Raw genomic sequence first — 24964 nt, forward strand, 5'->3', positions numbered from 1 at the left:
TCACGCTCAGCACCAACATTTTCAAATTACCATGAAATTATTATACTAATATTTAGTGCCTCATTAGTGCAAATTAGTGCCGTATGAATCTTTGACAGCACCATTGTAGTTTTTGAGTTACACGAAAATATCTGTTTTGATACCGCGTAGCCATCTATGGAGAGGTATGCGAGTCATTCTCCGCAATACATTCGTCGTCATAAGGTCCTTTCGTTTGCATAAAAAGTGTAGCACTTTTCTACACTCGATTTTAGTACTCGCTTGCTGATTGAATTTACACCAGTGCAGATGAGGTGTAGTTTATCTATATCTCCTTTTGACTATGTGTAGATAAACTACACTTCCTCTACACTGGTGTAAATCAAATCGAGTGTGGGAAAGTGCTACACTTTTTATTATTAAAAGGACCTAGTGAGTCATTTTATTATCACACATATACGACTTGGGGTGCCAATCTTGATATCGAAGAATAATTGTACTATTGATTTAAAGAGACACAAAACTATTTTCTGAATCATTCAGATAATGTTTATATGAAGTAAAGGTTCTTTTTCTCAGATACTGCCTTAACTCTTTTTCCTTTTGTAATAATAATAATACTTTTTGGGATGAAAAAAGAATATAGAGTGTATTATATGCTAAAAAAAAAAAATATATCAGAAGAAGCGTCTTCCTTTTTCATTATGGAAATACGAAAATTCTAACAGAAAAATGTAAAGTGTTATGAAAATAATACATGATAATAATGACATATTATCCCATTATCCGCTATAAATTTATTTTCATGTATATCTGACTAGACATATGAAAATAAAAATGTCTTAATGCGTAGCTACATAACGAAACATAATAGCAATATTTTAACAAACAAATTCTCAAACATAAACGATGCGACAACAAACTCGAAAAAACGCAAAATTTTCAAAATGTAATACAGCAAAAAATTGAAGGCAGAATCATATATCCATTTGAAAAGCAGTTTATAAAAATTTCAGGTATACCTATACAGGGTCTTTCACGAGGAACCCCACCCATATTTATACGGGAAACTACTGAACGTATTCTCATGAAATTCAGCACCAATAAGTATGCTGATGAAATCTAAAATATTTTCAAGGCATGAGCACTTCCGGTTTTTCCGGAAATGACGTCAACTTCCGTTTTTCAAATTAGAACACCATTTTTTAATTGCAGAAATAGATTCCTTAGAAAATTTCAAGTTGTTTTGATGTAACATTTTTCAGTTTTGGTTGGAAAATTCTCTCTGAGCGGGAAAATTCGAATAAAAAATCGAAAATAGAGCTCCGCTGAAACAAGAATAACTTCGAGGTTTTTGGGTGGAAAATTTTCATTTTTGGGATTTTTCAAGATGTAAGATCGATGAATACACTTTTAAAATCGAAATCGCGATTCATGATACAGGGGGTGAAAAAATCGCTTTCAAACTTATGGATGACAAAATCGTGAAAAATCAATTTTTTCAAATTAGAACCCCATTTTTTTATGGCAGATATTGAATCTTCGTTAAAAAATAATGTGAGTGTATGCATCACACCCTTGCCCTAAAATGGATATTTTCTGAGTTATTCACAAAAAACTGTTTTCCGTCTTGAATTTTCAGCTATTTCTTTTCCCTTCACGCCAAAAAGATGAAATTTTCAGGAACTGTTATTTGAACCCTGCTGTAGATTTTTCACCTCTTCTTGAAACCGACTTCAAGTTACCATTAGGAGAGCCATGGCAAAGTCTCGCAGTTATAACTAGAGAAGATGCTCAAAGTTTTGACCGTTAATTTCTAGACATTTATTTATACGTCTCAGGAATGCTTCGTGCGTTGCTCTTCTTATTTCATCGGGAGGAAGAGATCTGCAAAAGTGTTTAAAAACCAAATTGAGTTTCAAAACTATCTAAATCTAAAAATCTAAACAAACCTGAACGCATTTCTGACTCGTTCTATGCAGTCCTCTTTATCAGTCAGGGGAGTTGAATAGACAATATTTTTTATCCTACCCCAAACATAATAGTCTAAAGGAGTTAAATCGGGAGAACGTGGTGGCCAAAGATGTGGACTATTGTTCGCCAACCATCGATCTTCAAATAGCCTGTAGAGGATATTTGACACATTGAGTGAATTGTGTGGAGGCGCGCCATCTTGTTGATACCATAAGTCATTAGGGTTCTGTACTAGCGGCTCAATTATTTGAGTCAATATGTCAGAATATCTATCTCCTAAGGGAGAACATTCTTTAAACAATGCAAACATGTGTAGTGTTCTATCTTAACAGTTAAAGTCCCATCATAAATGTGAACATCGAGAATTGCATTATTTTTGATGGCGCAAAAAACTTTGAAACTCCAGGTCTCTTGAAAGTTCCATTGTCTGAAGTGGTGGTTATTCTCTTCATCCCAATAATGACTGTTATGCCTATTGAAAGAACCATTCTTTGTGAATTTAGATTCATCTGTCCAAATTATACAGTTCAAAAAGTTTTCCTTCTCTTGAAATCGAATCATCATAGCTTCGCAAAACTCTGTTCTCCTGACGAAATCAGTTTCCTTCAAATGCTGTACCCTATTGAATTTATATGGGTGCATTTTATGTTTTTTTAATATTCTCCAAACACTCGATTGAGATAATCCCAGATCAATCTCGGCATCTTTGAGAGAATTTTTAGGATTCACACGAAAATATGCAAGAACTGTAATTTCGTTGTTCTCATCTTCTACTACACTTTTTTCTTAACGAAAGATCCGACATCTCTCAAGTTTGTCATGTTTCTGTTAATGGTATCTATCGTTGGTCTGGGTCGGTCAGGAAACCTCTCAATGAACAGTCGAATCGTTCTATCTACAACTTTATTACATTCTCCATGAAGCAGAATGAGATTTAAATAATCCCCATTGCTAAAATTAGGCATAGTGATCGATTTTATAACTTAATACGAATTATCACCAAATTAATAGTAAACACAAAATGCTACTGAATAAAGAGGAATTTGGCAGATGTAATTAATGATATCTATCATAAAAAAAAGAATGTAAAACATGGTAAGTTTTTGCATATGGTTCATAAGGAATAATTATTTATTTATCACTGGAGAGAAAACCGATGGCCGATTAGTTGAAATAAAGAGGTTTCCGATACAAATTCGAATCAAAATTCGCCATCTATTTAGGAACAACCTGTAACTTTTTTCTCTTGCATATTAGGGTAGTAAAATCTAAAACATGGTTTAAGTAACAGTTCCTGAAAATTTCATCTTTTTGGCGTGAAGGGAAAAGAAATAGCTGAAAATTCAAGACGAAACACAGTTTTTTGTGAATAACTCAGAAAATATCCACTTTAGGGCAAGGGTGTGATGCATACAATCACATTATTTTTTAACGTAGATTCAATATCTGCCATAAAAAAATGGTGTTCTGATTTGAAAAAATTGATTTTTCACGATTTTGTCATCCCTAACTTCGAAAGCGATTTTTTCACCCCCTGTATCATGAATCGCGATTTCGATCTTTAAAGTGGATACATCAATCTTACATCTAGAAAAATCCGAAAAATGAAAATTTTCCATCAAAAACCTCGAAGTTATTCTTGTTTCAACCCAAACAACACACACACATATTTAAAACATTTTATAGACCATAGCTCATAGACTTTTAGATGATCTATAAAACATCAGAAAGTATCGAACCTTTAACCTAGATTCGATAACGTTTATATATCATTAGATTTTTGACATTTTTCTTCGATCAACAATCTGATAATATATAGATGATCTGAAAAACATGGACAATCAGGACATCTAAATCATGTAGCACCAAAGATCTTCTTTAGACTTTGGAGCATTGTCCTTATTGTTGAAGAAATCGGATGTCTATTAGAGGAAAGATTATTTATTGAAAAAGATGGTGTTAGTGGGATGATTCATGTCCGTTCTTGATAATATTGAATTTGAGAATCGTGGCTATATTGGACTATGTATACTGGTAAAAGGGGGAATTAAGCCAAGTTGAATTTTGTCGACGTTTCGGACATTTATTGTTTGATCACATACAAAACAATTGGGTTGTCCTTAATCATGACTAGAAAGCAGCAGATGTTAAAATGAAATCTTACTTACGGATATAAACATAAATACCTAATTCATTTGAATTATTTGAAATAAAAAAAACATATATATGATCGTCAACCTGTTTCGATCATCAACAAAACTTGCTGTAGTTATGATGGAAATTTGAAAACACTAAAAATATCTTTCCTCTCTAACATCCAAAACATATTAATAACTACACATTGAACGATATTGGCACACGTCAACTGAAGATAGATGACTGACAATTATTGATCGTGTTCAAAAACATTTTACACATCTAATTATACTTACTTATTATATTTACAGTGTGAACAATCGTCAAATAACATCTTCAATGCGCAACTTAATCCTTAAGTACATATCTCACACAATCAAAGAGTCAAATAATTTTGGACATACACATATAAAGAGAAGGACAATTATAGTCGGTGGTCAATAAATTGGGTAAATGGTGACAAGTGTTAATTATTGCAGGAGGCTCAACAACAGTGTTCTTACCTTTTGTTCTTATATTTGTTTATAAGGATGTTGTAAATTCTACTCAAATTTTGGGTATCAGTTCTTTTATTAATAGTATCATTGGCTTTTATATGTATCATTTCACTGATAGTACGTTTTCTGTAATTAGTTTCAGAATCTTCGATAGTGACATCTTTGAAATTGAATATATGACCGGTATTGATGTGATGTTCGACTAAAGCCGTCTTATTGTCGTCATCTTTCGACGAATGTGTGTTGCAACTGTATATATGCTGTTTAATTCTATTAGAGAGAAGCTGTTTGGTTTGACCTATATATGAACTATTGCAACCTGAACATGGTATCTTATATATAACGTTGGATTGTTTTTCTATAGGGAGTGGATCTTTAAGTTTAGTATAGAAGTTGTTCAGAGTGTTTTTGTTATAGCAGGCTAAGATGCAATTATGTTTCTTTGTTATGGTATTAATTCTTTCCGTGAGACCTCTTAAGTATGGAAAACTGCAATAAACTTTACTAGATTCTTCATTATCATTCGTACTAATCGTGGACTTGGGGCGAGAATGTAGTAGTGTAGTACGAATGATAATGAAGAATCTAGTAAAGTTTATTGCAGTTTTCCATACTTAAGAGGTCTCACGGAAAGAATTAATACCATAACAAAGAAACATAATTGCATCTTAGCCTGCTATAACAAAAACACTCTGAACAACTTCTATACTAAACTTAAAGATCCACTCCCTATAGAAAAACAATCCAACGTTATATATAAGATACCATGTTCAGGTTGCAATAGTTCATATATAGGTCAAACCAAACAGCTTCTCTCTAATAGAATTAAACAGCATATATACAGTTGCAACACACATTCGTCGAAAGATGACGACAATAAGACGGCTTTAGTCGAACATCACATCAATACCGGTCATATATTCAATTTCAAAGATGTCACTATCGAAGATTCTGAAACTAATTACAGAAAACGTACTATCAGTGAAATGATACATATAAAAGCCAATGATACTATTAATAAAAGAACTGATACCCAAAATTTGAGTAGAATTTACAACATCCTTATAAACAAATATAAGAACAAAAAGTAAGAACATTGTTGTTGAGCCTCCTGCAATAATTAACACTTGTCACCATTTACCCAATTTATTGACCACCGACTATAATTGTCCTTCTCTTTATATGTGTATGTCCAAAATTATTTGACTCTTTGATTGTGTGAGATATGTACTTAAGGATTAAGTTGCGCATTGAAGATGTTATTTGACGATTGTTCACACTGTAAATATAATAAGTAAGTATAATTAGATGTGTAAAATGTTTTTGAACACGATCAATAATTGTCAGTCATCTATCTTCAGTTGACGTGTGCCAATATCGTTCAATGTGTAGTTATTAATATGTTTTGGATGTTAGAGAGGAAAGATATTTTTAGTGTTTTTAAATTTCCATCATAACTACAGCAAGTTTTGTTGATGATCGAAACAGGTTGACGATCATATATATGTTTTTTTTATTTCAAATAATTCAAATGAATTAGGTATTTATGTTTATATCCGTAAGTAAGATTTCATTTTAACATCTGCTGCTTTCTAGTCATGATTAAGGACAACCCAATTGTTTTGTATGTGATCAAACAATAAATGTCCGAAACGTCGACAAAATTCAACTGGGCTTAATTCCCCCTTTTACCAGTATACATAGTCCAATATAGCCACGATTCTCAAATTCGATGGTGTTAGTATTCACCTATTTTAGATGATCAAAGATGAACGTTTGTTAGATATTTCTAGAATGACCTTGTATTGTATATACAGTTTTTGTCCTGTAATTGTTGTCAACTTTGGAATTATATTAGGATAATTTAAAAAACGTGATATTAATGACCTCTTAACTAGACATATTTATTTCACAAGATATGTTTCGAAGAAGGGTCCATGTGAAAGAAAAGGGACGTTCCGTAGATTCAAGATCCACATCTTCGAATCATATCTATAAAATCTGACCACTTGAAAATCTACAGATTAGTGATGGGCGAGTTCATATTTATACGGAATGGTTGACAGTTCGTATGGGAGTTGGAAGAGAAAAAACAGGTTCTGATGAATAAATATATTTATAATAAAAAAAAACAAAAATAAATATAATTCAAAAACATAACACAAATTCATAAAATTGGAAAAGACATAATATAAATAGATGAGATTATTGTCTATTTGTTTTTATTCCTCTCATATTCGTACCGTTGATTGGCTAGTCGTAACCAGTCTTGAATGGCCCGTTTTATGATAGCATCATTTAAGTCTGCTGGCGTTTCACTTTCGAAGAGAACGTATACAGCCTCTGGAAGCAACATAAATTACGAATAGCTATATGTTTTTTGATTGAATATCAATTACAAGTTGAGAAAATATGCAAAAAAATATTCTTTTGAAGAAAAGAAAGCGACGAACCAAAACCTGGAGATACAAATTATAAATCAATAGGATTCAATTTCCGTACTCTTTAGATACCCTGTAGTATTTTTAAGAAATAAAAAACGCTGCTCTAATGAACTCCTTTGGATTAATTGATACAGAATTTTCAATTCGAACATCGAAATACGAAAAAACATTCGAATTCTTAGATGATCTAAAAAACATCTAATCATTTCCTCGAAGATTTCACTCTCCGTATATTCAATTATTCGTCAAATTTCAGATTGAATCCTGTTTTATAAGTACCTACTTATAATAATAAGGGTTACATTATTCAGCAAGTGTTGAGTGAAGTGATTCAAAATTCACTTCTGAATCGATGTATGGAGATGTCTATCAATAGTCTTTTTCAGATAACCCTCTTCACCAAGTAAATTCTACATAGAAATAGAAAACGCTGCGGTAATGAACTCCTATGGATTAATTGATACAAAATTTTCAATTCGAACATCGAAATACGAAAAAGCATCCGAATTCTTAAATGATCTAAAAAACATCTAAACATTTCCTCGAAGATTTCAAACTCCGTATATTCAATTATTCGTCAAATTTCAGATTGAATCCTGTTTTGTAAGTACTTATAATAAGGGTTACATTATGCAGCAAGAGTTTCCTGAGTGAAGTGATTCGAAATTCACTTCTGAATCGATGTCTAGAAGATATCTATCAATAGACTTTTTCAGATAACCGTCTTCACCAAGTAAATTTTACATAGAAATAGAAAACGCTGCTGTATAATGAACTCCTATGGATTAATTGATACCAAATTTTCAATTCGAACATCGAAATACGAAAAAATATTCGAATTCTTAAATGATCTAAAAAACATCTAAACATTTCCTCGAAGATTTCAAACTCTGTATATTCGATTATTCGTCAAATTTCCGATTGATATTCCTCAGAGGAGCGTATTTTAGATATAATATATACCATTAATAGTACCTATCTAACAAAATAGTATTGACTTGTCAATGGTTATCTAAAAAATATCATTTAATAGACTTTATTAGACGATTGATCTATGAAAGATATTTCTATTTTAAATCTACCTATATTTCAATTTATTGTAGCCAAAAATTCAGGTAAGTATTTGAAAACGATAACTGGATATCATTTTTAACACAGAGCACAAATCCAAACTAATACCATATCGAAGTAAATAGTATTTTCCTATGTTCAAGCAATTTGATTAATGTGTGAAGGGATTACCTGCTGTAACTACACTAAGTAGAAATTGCACTCACCTTGTTCAATTTTTACAGCACAAATCACTAATCAAAAAATGAACACAATCACTAGCCGACTTGACCTTCTTACAAAGAATAATAATAATAATAATAATAATAATAATAGTGCCTTTATTCAAAAAAGAAAAAAAAACAGAAAAAAACATATTTGAGGCGAAGTCTAGCATCTGCTACTCCACTCAACCCCCGACAAAGTACAGAGGAAAACGAAAAATTATATGAAAAGAAAGATAAATATCACAAAAAAGAAAAAAAAGTGTACAAAAATAGAGCGAACTGAAATTGAGTATGTAGAAAAAAAAAACAAAAAAAAAATATTAACTATATTGCAAGGACTGATTCACAAACAGCTTCAACCTCAGTTCCCTCTTCAATGACCCGATAGTTACTCTCTCAAAATCAACTAAAAATTCATTGTGCAGCTTTACTGCATTGAAGGTGAAAGAGCGCTGAAACCTAGCCGAACCAAATCGAGGCAACATAAGCCTCCCCCCATGTCTCACAGCCACATCATGTACATCCCGCCTGAAGACAAGCTTTCGTCTCAAATAGGGAGGAACACCCGTCTCCAAAACTCGATATATCATAGTCGCCATATGCAGCCTAAAAATATTCTCGACCCTGAGCCATTCCAACCTATTAATACCCCTACTAATACCCCTATCATACTTTCTCAGACCAAGAACATAGCGACAGCATGAATTCTGCAATTTCTGCAACCTATACTTTTCAATGGAATCCAGGCATGGATAAAAAACGGTCAATCCATAACTAAGCTTAGACAGCACTAAGGTTTCGCAGAGATATTTTCTCGATTGGAGGTCCAGAAAATGTCTTTGATGATATAGATATCGAAGAGCCAGGAAAGAACTCCTCAACAGAAACGAGACATGCTCCCTGAACCTCAGCCGGCAATCGAAAATGATCCCAAGGTTTCTGCAGCAGGTGGAGGATGGAATTTTATCATCACCCATTTTAATGTCAAACTCCGCATTCAGCGTTTTCGGAAAGAAAGGTATAAAAAAAGATTTCTTCACGTTGACCCTCAGGCCATTTCTCCTGCAATATTGCATCATTGCAGATAAATCTTCATTGAACTGCTCAACAGCTGCAGAAATAGAGGATGGAAGGAAGGAGAGACGAACCTGTGTATCATCGCAATAAAAATAGATGACAACAAATTTTACGACTTTGTACATATCTGCTATGTATACTAGAAATAGCAGAGGGCCAAGAATGGAACCCTGAGGCACACCTGAAGTTATTGGGCAGAACTCCGAAAACGCATCACGCAGCTTAACGCACTGATATCTACCAAAAAGATAAGACCTAAAAAATCTCAAAGCAGATTCATCAAAACCATAGAAACCCAACTTAGCACAGAGCAACTCATGGTCCAGGGTATCAAACGCTTTTGCGAAATCTAACAGGGCCAGAACTGAAGCATACCCCCCATCCAGAGATCTCAGAATGTCATCAGCAATATTTAAAAGAAGAGTGGTAGTGCTGAAACCCCTTCGAAAACCAGACTGATGCTCAGTAAGAATTTTGCCACGGGTGACATAGTCATAAATCTGAACAAACAATACCCTCTCGAGAACCTTCGACATAGCTGGCAACACACTAATCGGACGAAAATCGGAAAGATCCTTAGGATCAGCAACCTTGGGCAGAGGATTCACAATAGAGCACTTCCAAACATCCGGATAATACCCAGACTCAATGCAAACATTGATGATATGCGTTATGAAGGGCAAAGTAATACTGAGAGACAATTTAAGCATTCTGGCAGACAAACCATCAACACCCAATGCGTTCGAACGAAGATTGAGCACAACAGATCGAATCTCCTCCACAGTCGCAAGTCTGAACGAAAATTCTGTATCTGGATCAAACCTAGAAGAACCATAATAGTTAGTTGCATCAGGGCAAACATTCGGAGAGCTGAAGACTGAGCGAAAATAATCATTGAATTCCTGAGGGTCAACAAAACATTCTGGCACAGTTACCACAGAATTAGTGTGCAATGATCTAAAAGATTTCCAAAAAAACTTCGAACCCTGGGATCGGGCCCGGGACATGAAACTAAATTTTTCACTTCGCACAGCCGACGTTACAGTGTTGCGCAGACTAGTATAGTACCTATAATCCGCTAAGTTCTTTGTCAGCTTATATCTTGACAGGGCCCTATCTCTCAACCTCATCATTTCTCTCACAGTGGGAGTTATCCAAGGGGCAAACGGTTTAGAAACTCTAGATTCAACGTAAGGTGCATGTTTGTCGAATACTTCGGTCAGACAACGACAAAAAATGGATATCTTTGTATCAACATCATCTGCATAGAGAACATCATCTATAGATGAACTGGAAAGGTCTGACAAAAAGTTCTGAAGGTCAAAACTACGAAAATCACGATAACGTATCATCTTTGGGGAATTAATTTTTCTTTTCAAGTTGATCCTACAGAAAACTCCCCTGTGGTCAGACATCGAATGATCAATGACCCCAGATTCAATTACCAGGTCAGGTCTGCTAGAACAAATCACATCCAGCAGTGTCTGAGATGTGGCCGTTATACGTGTTGGCTCATTAATAAACTGTTCAAGACCATAAGATACCACGCAATCAGTAAAATTTGTCTCAACAAGCTGATCTTCGTTTATGTCCCCCGCGATAATTATATGTCCATATCTGGAAGAAACCACCGACAAAAAATCATCCAAATAGCGGATAAAATTTGATGTATTACAATCGGATGTTCGATAAACGGATCCCAGCAGAAGAGTCTCCCTACCCAACCTAAGCTCAATCCAAATATGCTCAACCCCATCAGGCGGAACAAAATCAACCAACACCCTTCTCGATGAAAGTGTGTCCCTGACATAGAAAGCAACTCCACCCCCAACCCGTCCAACACGGTCATCACGCAAGACGTGAAAACCAGAAATGATGACGCTCTCATCGGGAATACTTTGGCTCAGCCAGGTTTCAGTTAAAAAAACCACATCAACATTTTCAGCAGCAATAACATCACAAAATTTATCGAATTTAGCGAAGAGCGAACGAACATTAAAATGTGCCAATTTCAAATATGCACTTGTTCTACTCTGCATAATCGATTCTAGACTTAAGTTTACCTAACTGCGACAGAAAATAGTTACAAACAGAGCTATTAGCGCTGTGACCTATATCGTATGCTGTTTTGAACTTTGAATTAAGAAACTTGCAATTTACACAGCAAAGATCACTCGATTCGCAGCTTTTTATGTCATGAGAACCTGAGCATTTTGGACATACGTCACTGTCGCTTTTACATTCACGCCGGTAATGACCGAACTTCCAGCATTTGAAACACCTTATTAAGCTAAAATGCTCTTTAACATAACATTTAGACCAACCCAAATAAAGAAATTCCCCCTTAATGATGTCATTTAACAGGAATGGAGCCACTTCAAGAACGACATTAAATCTGTCTTTGAACTTGAATTTAGTGATAACTTTGATATCATCAACAGAGCAATTCAAATTGTTACTACAAATCAATTTTTCCAGGAAATTTGGTTCACCTACTGCATATGAATCGACACCATAAACCATAATACGAGGTTTCAACCTTTTCGGGGTGGTCACATTGTATACACCCTTCGTTTCTTCACTTATAAGTGATTTTAGTTTCTCTAGCGAATTATTGTCGCCACAGGATATCAGCATTCCATCCTTAATTTTTTTAGTCCCCAAAACCAAGGCCTGAGCGGAGGATGGATTCACTTTCGTTTTTATTTCGTATTCGATCGCAGCATTGTTTACACTTTTATCATTTGTTTTCACCAATAACACATGGGAATCCCGATCATTCTTTTTAACAGCTGATGCATAAGACGATTGCTGTGACTCATATGGATTTACGGGCAACTGATCACTGCGTGACCTTGAAATATTTTCAACGTGGATACCTTTGGAAGTTTTCAGAATACTATTTGTGAATTCTAGTTCGGATACATACTTTTCTAATAGAATTTTCTCACGGGTCAAGCATTCAGTCTCCTTCTGCAGAACAATGCATTCCGTATTCACACATGAGCCACGATTATCCGACAACTCGGAACAACTTCGACAGCGAAAATTGTTTTTGTCCACATAAATTATTTTTCCAATAGCATTCAAGCACTTATCATGCACAACAACTTCGCAGTCTTGAGTTTTACACTTTATATCATTCGAACCAGTAAATTTAGAACAAAATCGACACTTCTTGTCAGTAGCATCGGATGTTGAACCGCCCGCCATGACGGACGATCAAAAGAAGGGTTGTATACTAACGGAAATGTTGAATGTTCAAGTTCAAATGGCTATGCACTATGAACTTTAACTCTATTGGCCCATGGCCGGTTCGCGGCTTCTTGCGAATTGCGATAAGAGTTCGCCACCAAGCGATCCAACCCGATCGTAGTTCGTGTCTAGTCCTTCTCACCGCATATCTCTCGATCGGATACCTACAACCAAACACCTATTTTCTGCAAACTCGGAAAAATAACCCATTCCTCAAGACTCTCAAGAGTATCTTGGGTTAATCAATAGTTTCGTTCGAAATTCATATTTAACATATGGAATTTAGGAGTCAATCATTCTTCACCATTATTGTTTTTGTAATAGGTACCAATATTCATACTCGATTTTCGATTTATGTTAAAAAAATTGTCCAATCAGTTTTATCATATGAAAATTTTCACGAATTTCAATATCCTGATACTAAGTCTCCTAGAAGAACATCCCCATCAGTAAGAATACGAATACTTACATGTGCTTTTTAACATTAATAATAATAAATATAATAATAAAGATGATAAAACACAATATGAATTTGAAAAATACACTAGGAAGATGTTGATTAGTCCAAAATTTTTTGACTATCGTAGAAATATGGTTTATGAATAATTAATTTCGGAAGTCACTTCAATAGATGACATTGACTTCTTATTATTATTTGGGACACTTGGAATCGTTAAGTTTAAAGACGATCTAGCAATGACAAATCTAGAAGAAATTTATTTGTTCACTGTTTTTCGACCATTTTACTTAGATGTTTTATATATGTAATCTAGGCGTCTAAACAAAGTCAGATATTAATGTGTCATATCGATATAGTATATGATATCTATTTCCCGTCTGAAAATTAATTTCATCATGATTATAAAATTAAGATATCCAATAAACGTTTTTTCAATATATGGTCTTCTTTGAAGACATTAATCGACAAATTTGGTACAATTTGAATTCTAATGTTCATAGACGATAAAAAATGATATATCTGAAAGATATTCATCTGGTCACTGGTTTTCGACCATTTTAGTTAGATGTTCTCCATATGTAATCTAGATGTCTTAACAAAGTCAGATATTGATGTCTAATATTGGTATGGTATATCATATCTATTAGTTGTCTGCCCAGTGATTCTTTCGCGATTAATACAATTAGATATAAGATAAACGTTTTTCAGATGTATATTTGGAAACTAATCTATTTTCAGATATCTTACGGACATAAGAATTTTGCCAGGCATAGGACTAGACATCTAAAAGATATTTCAAAAACATCATTCATAGAAAACGTCTTATTTAGATAATCTAATTTTGATCATAATTCAGAGCAAGATCATTTTAGATCCCTTTTGACATAAATGAGATGTCATTTAGAAAGAAGTGTGTTGTTTGGGAATGGAGCTCTATTTTCGATTTTTTTTTCGAATTTTCCAACCAAAACTGAAGAATGTTACATCAAAATAACTTGAAATTTTCTAAGGAATCTATTTCTGCAATAAAAAAATGGTGTTCTAATTTGAAAAACGGAAGTTGACGTCATTTCCGGGAAAACCGGAGGTGCTCATGCCTTGAAAATATTTTAGATTTCATCAGCATCGTGAAATACTTACAAGTGCTGAATTTCATGAAAATACGTTCAGTAGTTTCCCGTATAAATATGGGTGAGGTTCCTCGTGAAAGACCCTGTATATATTCTTCCCACTGACCATTGAACCTAATATTTCTATAAAGTTAGCTGTCTTATAAAATATGTCATGAGTTTCATTATGAATGATTGAGATTACTTCGATTCTATAAAGATAAATAGCTATCTTTATATCACAGTCTATAAATGAAGAGTATATTTTTAGAGTTTCGATTAATGTGATAATCGAGAGCAGAGTTTCCTCTTTATTTTCTTGTTTGCTCAATATGATCAAGTGTCCTTGAATATTGAAGGTTAAAGATCATGCAAATCAGTGCTATACCATTCCTAAGCATTAACAGGAGTTACTGTTTGATATTCTCATTTTAAGATCAATACGCAACATTTTACTCACATCCGAATATAAGAGATGGTGAGAGGTGAAATAGATAGTCTTCCTGGGAACTCAATATTTTTTTTATTTTTTTGTTCTTCTGTTGGTAATGATCTTTTTCTTCAATGTCAACTGCAGAGGAGTGTTCGAGATGGGTACGGGGATAATGGGATAATACGTCTATTTCCATAACACTATACATTTTTCTGTTAGAATTTTCGTACTTCCATATTGAAAAAGTAATACGGTTCTTCTGATATTTTTTTTTAGCATATAATTAACTCTATATTCTCTTTTCATCTCGATGACCCAAAAAGTATTATTATTACAAAAGAAAAAAGGGTTCAGGTAGTATCTGAGAAAAAAAAACCTTCACTTCATATAAACATTATCTGAATAATTCAGAAAATAGTTTTGTGCCCCCTTAAATCAATAGTACAATTATTCTTCGATATCAAGATTGGCGCCCCAAGTCGTATATGTGTGAGATGCTTCAGGTGATAATAAAGTGACGCACTAACGACGAATCTATTGCAGAGAATGACTCGCATACCTCTCCATAGATGGCTACGCGGTATCAAAACAGATATTTTCGTGTAACTCAACAACTACAATGGTGCTGTCAAAGATTTATACAGCACTAATTTGCACTAATGAGGCACTAAATATTTGACATAATTTCAGAATTGGTGCATTAAAAATTTCGCTAACTTCACGGACCCAGAATTCACAGCTCGACTTTGCATACCTTTGAACACTATTTCACGAACACTCAGTATGTTCTGAGGGTTCAAAGTGGAGGACAATCAATATTATCACCAAAAGAATAAAAACAGGACCGTATTCCGAAAAAATGACATGAAAAAATTCGTCCAGTTCCTATAACCTTTTCACAAGTGTGACATGCAAAGTGGAAACTGAATAGTTTTTCATGGCAGTAACGAAATTTCTGTAAGGGTTGTGAAAAATATAGATTTTGGAGCTTGAATGAAAAATCATGACATTCTGAGTACTGCCCTTAAAATATCGATATTTCATGAACAGTTTAGAAGAGCTTTCTGAAGTGAACAAACCCCTAAATATCGATCGAAATCGGACCCTGCATTCCAGAGTTATGGCTACAAAACAAGCAATTTTTCTGAAAGGCCTGGATGACCTGCATTCACCATCAGACTATGGCCAACGACTTATGAAACACCCTGTATGTTTGCGATGAGTTTTTTATTGTTGTGTAGCAGGGGGAAAATCTGCAAGTCAGAAGAACCACCCTCTCCTGAGGGGGAACAAGTGTGGGGTTTCTCACTCTCCTGAGCTCGGGACTAAAAACCCTTAACCGTTCATCTCTTAGTCGGTTTTCTTTTCGCACACTATCGTGCTGGGATTTATTGTTTATCCTCTTTTGGATTGGATTAACACTTTATTGAATTTTTCAATATGTTTCTGTTGTTATTTTAATCTCGTTTTAATTGATCTCTTGGTTTCCTTCGGTAAATTCGCATTCTTCTTTTGTCGCAGCTCGTTTTCAGTGGTCTGAATTCTTTTGATATGGCTCTTTGCCGCGAAACCCCTGGCAACTGATCCATAAGTCAGTTGAGGCCTAGCCAAGGCTTTGGTTATCTTAATTTTGTCTCGTTCGACATGTGGCTTCTTCTTCCTATCAGAAGTTAGAGTCTATTCATCGCTGCTCTCGTTTTGTCGATTGCTTGTTTGATATGATTTTTCCAAGTAAGTCCTTTGTCAAGCGTTATTCCTAAATATTTGGCTTCATTTTTCCAGTCGTTTTCTTCGCCGTCAACTTCCACTTTGGTTGTGGGTCGCAGTCTTCTTTTCTGTAGTAATATTGCGTGGCTCTTTTGTCCATTGAGCTTGATTTTCCACTTTATGCACCAGTCATTTTTTTCGTCAACCGTCTCTTGTAGAACTAGTTCTATTAGTTCTGGGTTGCGAGTTGCTATGCCTGTGTCGTCAGCATATAACGTTAGCATGTTTCTTGGATTTTTCGGAATATCGTGGATGTATATTTTGTACAGAAGTGGCCCAAGTACTGATCCTTGGGGTACTCCAGCCTTTATATCTCTTGTTGAGGAGCATTCTCCTCCCACTTTCAAGTAAAATCTTCTATTTTTGAGATAATTCCTGATCAACTTGCATATTTTGATCGAATATCCAGCATATCTCATCTTATATATTAATCCTTCATGACATACTCTGTCGAATGCTCTGGTGACGTCTAGTAAAACAAGACCTGTTGCTTGTTTATTTTGGAATCCCTCTGTAATGTACTCTGTGAGCCTTAATAATTGTTGGTTTGTTGAATGCTATCTTCTGAATCCGAACTGTTCTGGTGGTATTAGATTCAGATTTTCGGTTTCCTCATTTAGCCTCGTGGCTGTAATTCTTTCTACTACTTTTCCTAACGACTTATCGGTCTGTAGTCTTATGGGAACTTCTTCTCTTCAAATGGTTTATTGAACACTATGACTTCCGCTGTTTTCCATTTTTCTGGGTAGTATTCTGTCCTCATAATTTCATTCGCGATATTTGTTAGAGCAGCTTTACCTTTTCAAGGTAATTTCTTTAACATAACATTCTTTATTTTATCTCTTCCGGGAGCTTTCCTCTTCTTCAAACTTCTGATTATTTCCCTGATTTCATTTGGCGATGTTGGCTTGACTATTTCAGAAGTCGCTTGTAACTCATCCATTTCTTCATTATTGTCTTCAACCAGTTTTCCCAAATCTTCATTATCGTCGTCCATCCTGTAATTTATTCTCGATTCTCGTTCGATCGAGTCCGCCAATGCATCTGCCTTATCAGTATTGGTATACGCCATTCCCCTTTCTCCGTGTACGGGTGGAATTTTAGTATTTTCTCCTCGTAGGCTTTTTTGCATTCTCCATGCAGAATGATCGATTGTATTCAGTTCTTGAACTCTTCTGTTCCACCTGCTTGTTCTTAGATCTTTCAGGGCATCTTCCAGAACTTGGCTATGGCGGTTGAGGTTCCTTCTATTCGGATCATTTTTATTCATTCGATATATTATTCTTCTGAGTCTCCCATTTTCTCGTATAAGATCTTTTACTTCTTTAGGCGTATCGCCATGCGGATGACTTGGTGCTGGTCTCTTCACTCTTCTCGTGCTTTTTTCATAAGCTTTCAATATAATCTCTTCCAGTTTATCAACCGTACATTCCAGATCCTCAGGAGTGCTCATTGTTGGAATTTCTGTTATTTCCGATTGTATTAAATGGCTGTATTTAGCCCAGTTGTTATATTCTCTTATTTCCATCAAATTTTCTCTTGGTTCTTCTCCAATTGTCAATTCCACGGGATTGTGGTTTGAGGTTCCATCTTCCAAAGTTTCAATCGAGAATTCTTGAGTTATATTTTTCAATATCACGATATCTATTACATCTGGTATTCCTATACCAAAAGCAAGATATGTCGGTAACTCTGGTCCAATCACTATGGCATTTTGTTTCTCGGCCAAATCCTTGAGTTTTTTGCCAATGCTATTCTCTGTTCTGCTGTTCCATAATGGGGATTTACAGTTGAAATCTCCCATGCAGATTTTTAGGTTTGTTCCTTCCAACATGTTGTTTATTTTTTCTTCCAATACATTGTTTTGTGGTGGCTTGTATGGCGAGGTAATTTAAACTCTTTGACGATTTAGTTCGGCAACAATCGTCACTGTTTCTGTTTCTTCTTGTGTTTCGTTGGTTCTACTTTTGAAGTAATGTTTCAGATCTGTTCTCACCAATATTGCAACTCCTCCTCCGGTGTTTGTAGTGTTGTCACATCTGTATGTTTCATAATTTATGAAATTCAGTCGTCTGTTCCGGTTTATTCTTGTTTCCTGTAGGCTATAATATCAGGTTGTCTCTCTGATATTATTTCTTCTATCTCAGCTTTCCGAGTGTTGATCCCGTTTATGTTCCACGAGATTATCTTGAGGGATTTCTTCCTAATATCCGCAAAGTCCATTAATTCAGTTTACTGAATAACGCTTGGAGTTTTTTTCATTCCTCTTTCAAATTTCAACATTATCTTGTTGAACATTTTTTCCGTGAAGATATCTAGATCATCGGCTGGTTCAGATATTTTTCTTATTTCTGGTTGACTATTTACAGTCGGTTTCAATTGAGTCTTCTTTCGTTCCTCTTTCTTCTGCATAGGCTTAGAAGTTTCTTTCTTATTTTCCTGTTCTGCAGGTTTTGTTTTTATAGTTTCCTGAGCTTTTCGTGCAGGTATTGCTTTATTCGACGGCTTTTTCTGTTCTGTCTGTTTTTGGCCGGCTCTCTTCTTTCTGGTCACCAGCTTGAATTCGCTACATCCCTTGTAGCTTCCTTGATGGCCTTCTTCACCACGTAAAACGCATGTAGCGTTTCTTTCTTCACCTTTCCTGGTGAGTTCACAATCTTTGCTGCTATGGTTTACCGAACACTTCACACATCTCCACGGGAAGGAGCATTTATTTTTTGCGTGTCCGTACTTTTGGCATCTGAAGCTTGGATGGCTTGGACTTTCTGCCTTCTTTTTTGGTTCGACTGTAATACAGAGGTTGTAGAGTCGTTGGATGCCAAATATCTACTTCTTCTGCGTTTCAACCAGATATAATGGTATCGGCTTTTTCGTTTTGTTTGATGTCATTTTAGACACCTCAGCATCATCGATTCCCTGGAATCTCAGGTCATTTTTAATCAATTCCAGATCTGCGTCTATTGGGAGATGCCTTATGACGGCGTAAATCTTCTTTTCCCCTTCCACCTGCTATGTGAAATACTCCTTTCCAAGTTGGTCGAAGAATTTAGTTATTTTTCTGTAGTCATCTACAGTTGTGGCTATAATCTTGATTCCGTCTCTCACTACAGTAGCCCGGTTTTAGCTAAATTTCTGGGTATAGAGAGCTTCTGAGATCTCTTCCCAATCTGATGTACCCATCATCGTGTTGGGTGGGATTTCATCCCTTTAAGGCACTACCGTTGTCTTCTTGACGGTCTCCTCATCAGAAGAGGAGCTTTCTTTTCGCGCGCGTTTAGTTGGGGGCACGTTTGGGTCCTTCGCAACCAGCGTTGCATCATTTTTCCTTGTTTCGGGTTGAGAAACAATTCCTTTAAGGGAATTATGTTTGAAACCCACTACCAGTTTTGTAATTGTGGCGTAAGTGGGGGATTTCGGCATATTATTTCGGGTCATTTCCTCTCTCAAGAGGCGCATCTCACCTACCAACTGTGAGACAGTGTCGGTCAGTTTGACAATTTGAGCTTTCAACTGCCCATTCTCTTCTCTGAGCTTTACGAGTGCGTCGTGTTCGCTGTCGCTGAATTTTTCAACATCGGTCGCTTCCATATAGGAACCCTCATTATCTGAGGTTTCCGACACGGTTTTATACTCAGATTTCTCAGAATATCAAACAATTTGAAAATGATAAAATATTCAGAAATCTTCGCTAAAATAATCTAATATAAAACTATGGTATAAAGCCAAAATTTTTCTACGCTATAAGAAAATCAGGAATAAGATACGAAAAATAAGCACACCTAATGTGTTCTGCAGTAACAACGATCAAGTGGACACTGACACCAACTTTGAAAATTTTAACGAATTAAAATTCCGATAACAAATATAGAACCTACACAAACTTCATAGACGGAATCAAAAATTCCGTAGCTTTGCTAGTGGGCACTTTCACTTCGACTTTCTCTTTCGCTTTCACTTTTATAGCACTATGGAGCACTATAGCACGTCTGCTCTTGTAAAGTTTCGAGTGAAAACTCGAAACTGCATACCACGAGTTTAAGTAAAAAAGGTGTTATATGATTGCCGTGATTTACCAATGGCGGGGCATCCTGGATAACAGAAAACCCTGGCAAATTTGAAACGGAGGTTTTTCTAGCCAAATATGCGATCCGATGTTATCAATTATTGTGATAATGTGATATTGTTGGAAATCAAAAAGATTCAAACATCGAGTTACGCTCCAACCTCAAACGGACAAATTGAGCGGATGCATCGTGTGCTGAAAGGACATATTATCGCATCCTATCAAAGAGAATCAACAGGATAGGGAAAAGTGGATATCCATTGTATAAATGAATATTACGTGGTAATATTCATGTTACCACTGGCTATAGTCCTTATTTTCTACTGTATGGAAGAGAGGCTCCACTAGGAGATACATTGAATAATGATTAAAGCTGCAAAGGGATTACTTATCAGGAGAGTGGACAATCGTGGCACGATGTCGTTATAGTGGCCTCTGTGAAGATCCGTGTTTCAGACTATGAAACCCGAGTGAAAATTGACGAAAATGAGATCAGTATATTAGGGGGTGTTGTATGCCCTTATTTGAAGGGGTATTGTTTTGACACCACATTGGAAGAAGTTACATGGGAACACGAACCCCTATCTACCTGCGAGGAATCGCTCACCTCTCTCTATCAGGGACAGGCAGAAAAAATTTCTAATCATTTTACTACAGAGCAGGTTCTAGTCGTAGAAGACAGTACCTATTTGCAGTAACGTTGATCAAAAAGGTTATGTTGTATAACACTGAAATATGGCAAACTGAGCATTCTCGAATCTTAGTCGTTCGAGAAAACCAGAAAAATCGACTCGTTCTTAAAATGGAGTAATGCCAATCTAATGGCTTATGTCAATAGTAAGTTTCTATATGTAGAACAAGCATATACTAGAAAGTTAGACCAATTACATACGGACACCATACATAGACGATGTCTGGTGCAACGAGAGTTACTGAGGAATCGACTACTGATGGTATCTTTGGTACCCAATGCCAATTGGTAAAAGATAGCGGAGAATATGTGGAACATGTACTGGGAGAAGTTGTGTATATAATGAGATGTGTACCCCTCACAGTGAAGGTACGGAGAACTGAAAAATGTTACAATGAACTACCCATTTCAGTCAACAACCAATTGAAATTCATGGCTCTAGTTACTAGAGTGATTCAGAACTATGCAGAAGAGATAGACTGCAACGGTCTTGTCCCCCCTGTATAAAATAGAAGAACAGAGGATGGGATTGAGTCCGTACCCCACCTTAAAGAAAGCACCCAAAGAGCTTAAACCTGATTTCTACTCAAAATTAGAATTCGCACCTATTTAGCCTATTGGCGCATTGGGAATATATACACAAGAAGAGATAGACAAAGCTCAACGCATTTTGAATTATGGGATAGAGAGAAAAGCTGTGGAAAATATCATCGTCAGAAGGGTAGCAGGGTTGGATACATCGGATCAAGGATTTTCGACCATAAACATATGCAACAAAGGAGAAATGAAAGAGCTAGCACATAACACGATCCGCCAAATATGGGGATGATTCACGGACATCGGACTTTTCATGAGCGGACTTATGGGATTTTATGCAATTTTCGTAGTAATAAAGTACAGAATAGGAATTATATTGAATGGACTACATCTATATGAATTCTTCGGCTGTGGACTGACCCTTTTGGCCAGCCTGTGGAATAACCTAACGTGGTAGATTCCATCCCCAGGATGGATCTGATTGCATTTTCAGTATCGAAATTTCTTTCAAAGTCCGAATAGGTACATAATCTCATATCTAAATTGTTGATACTCTACCGATAAAGAGAAGCCAATCTATATATTCGCGCGGTTGTTTGGCATAGTATATTTTTGTGAAGCCTGGATATGGACAAGTTTTTGGTGCTTTTCCACAATCTTGTTACTATACATATTTTCTGAAAGCTCAAGAAAAAAAATTAAAGAAATTTAGGGTCCTCAATAAAAAATTTTAATTTGACTGTAAAGCCCGTTCGCACTAGCCGAAAATTCTCTGGAGAATTCACTCGTGAGTTCATGCACCGTAATTTTCTGCGTACTTTGGGTAGAATTCACTGTTCAGTTGCATACATATCCAAAAGCTCTACCGCAAATTTTTTACGAAATAATTTCCGCCATTTTCTTGCCAAAATTCTGTAGAGAATTCTGTAACGAACAGGCTCTAGGTGAGAAACAGCACTCGCTATAAGATATAGAGAAAAATTCGAAAAGAGATTCGAAAAGAACGGGAAGAACTGAGGAAAGCTGTCATACAAATTTTGTATGGTTCTCAAGTTTTCATGATATGTTGAAAACGGAATATCACAGAATTTCAATATCCACTAGATGAAATAATATTTTCGATAGAACAAAAATACTGAATGCGAATTCAGGATTTATTGTTTTTTTTTCGCGATTCTGAGTTATTTCCAATTCTGTTCAACTCTTCTTCATTTTAAACTCTCAGAACATACTGAGCACAGTCAAGCACAGTCAAGCTGTGAATTCACAGTCAAGCTGTGAATTCTTTTGAAATTACATATTGAATTTAGAAACAAATGATGTAAACCATCTTGGAAAATATAATCAGTAAGTGTAATTGTTTCATAAGAACTTAGTGTAATTCCCAGAAAGGTGAATATTCTTTAGTTTATCAAGAAAACCTTATATAATCAATAACTCTACACCCCTTAAACTAAAGAATATTGTTTCATAGCACACATAAGTATCAAAATTTATTCTTCAACAATGAAAATGTAGGTATTATCATGATTTGTTCGAAATGGAGTCTTTCTAACTCGACTCATTTCCTAGCGCTTAAAATTAAATTATTTATTGCCCTTGTTATCATTTCGGGATTCTGTTCAACTTCGGCACAGGCTTCGTCTATCCTCTGCCGCAAATGCTCCCGTGAAGTCAGAAGTGTCTGTCACTTTTTCACGCATACTCAGTGAGAACTGAAGGTTTAAAATGAAAAAGAGTTGAACAGAATTTTAAAAAATTTTAATTCGCGACCGACGACAATGAATAATATCACCAAAGGAAGAAAAACAGGACCGCATTTCGAATGAATGACATAAAACATGAATTCGTTCGGTTCCTTCATTGTTGTTTTATGAAAAGAAATAAAAAGGTTATGGTTTTTCGTACGAAGAGAGAGAAGATACAACCCTAACTCAATGTTTCAGATGTCGAACGTCAAACGAAAAAGTGTTTTGCCTTTATTTTCCGAATCAAAAATTAATGATTGTCATCCTTTTGTTCTTTACAAATGTCATAAAAATTATGATGGTCTAATAGGAGCAGATTTTCTCAATCTCAGTGTAAGGAATTTCTGAATTGGAGTTTTCAATACCACAGTGAACTGTGATGTTGCTATGTATAATAATATATCCTGTTTTCAGTTCACTTAAATCTTCATTTTTTAAAAACATTTATCTAATTCATCATCTGATATATGGTTAATCAAAGTAATTTCGTCATCTTCGATTCCATTAAACTCTTCAATATATTCATTTTTTGTTCTTGATAGATAATGAATAACTACATTAGTTTTTGATTCGTTGAAAATATATTTGATCTTATTGAAAATGCATGACCATTCCAATCTATCTAGACCACCTGCTAATCCCGGTAATGCTGAATATTTGTCGTTATTATCTTCACATAATTTTTCAAGCTTGATTAAACATTCGAAAACATTTTCATAATTAGGTTTATTGAAATAAAATTTTTTGTTTTTAAATAATAAATATTCTTATTGTCTTTTCTAATAGACGCGACTTCACCAATACCTTTATTTTGTATTTTTAATTCATCTACATTTCCGTATTTACTTTTAAAAACTGACGCGATACCTTCACTCATTTCTAGATCTCTAGATACACAATGTGCGAATGAATACTTTTTTGGAGCTTCAAATAAATCACCTTCTTTTTCTTTAACATTATTTGATTCTGGAATATCATTATTTTCATTTCATTTCAAAAAATTTTCATATGTTTTCCCATTGTCAGATTTCCATATAATTCCACTTAATGCATCGGCATTATTCATTGATCCTTTTCCATACTCGATTTCATAATCGTATTCTTCCAACTTGATTCTCCAGCGCATTAATCTTGAATTCGGTTCTTTTATCGAAAATAGCCAAATTACTGGTTTATGATATGTATAGATCGTGAATTTCCTTCCGTAGAGGTATGGTCGAAGATGTTTTACATGACCAAACAATAATTCTTTTTCTATTGTGCTATATCGAGTTTCTGCGAGATTTAGAGTACGACTTGCGTAGGTGATCGGAAGATCATCAGGTGGTTCTCCTTGGGATAAAACCATAGACTTATAAATAACATGGACTCCGCATGTGAGAGAGAAGTCGGTTGGTTGAATAAGATGGAGAGTTTGTGGGCAAGCTGTCAAAAGGTTATAGAACACAAGTTTATGCGAAAATTTTCTTTAATAAATTTTCAACAAGCTTCCGAGAAGAGACATAGGAATTCCATAG

At 35.2% G+C, this 24964-nt stretch overlaps 1 protein-coding gene and 1 long non-coding RNA gene across 2 annotated transcripts in view; one reads left to right on the forward strand and one right to left on the reverse strand.

Annotated features, from left to right (window-relative positions):
* LOC123316425 (dynein axonemal heavy chain 3) overlaps positions 1 to 24964 on the reverse strand; it is a 2043583-nt gene that overhangs the window by 597724 nt on the left and 1420895 nt on the right. The gene's annotated exons all lie outside the window — the stretch shown is intronic.
* On the forward strand, positions 5692 to 6262 carry LOC123316444. Its single transcript, XR_006538082.1, has 2 exons — positions 5692 to 6126; positions 6183 to 6262. It is a non-coding gene; the product is annotated as an uncharacterized LOC123316444 (long non-coding RNA).

This window comes from Coccinella septempunctata, chromosome 7 (assembly GCF_907165205.1).
Source record: "Coccinella septempunctata chromosome 7, icCocSept1.1, whole genome shotgun sequence".
NCBI lineage: Eukaryota > Metazoa > Arthropoda > Insecta > Coleoptera > Coccinellidae > Coccinella > Coccinella septempunctata.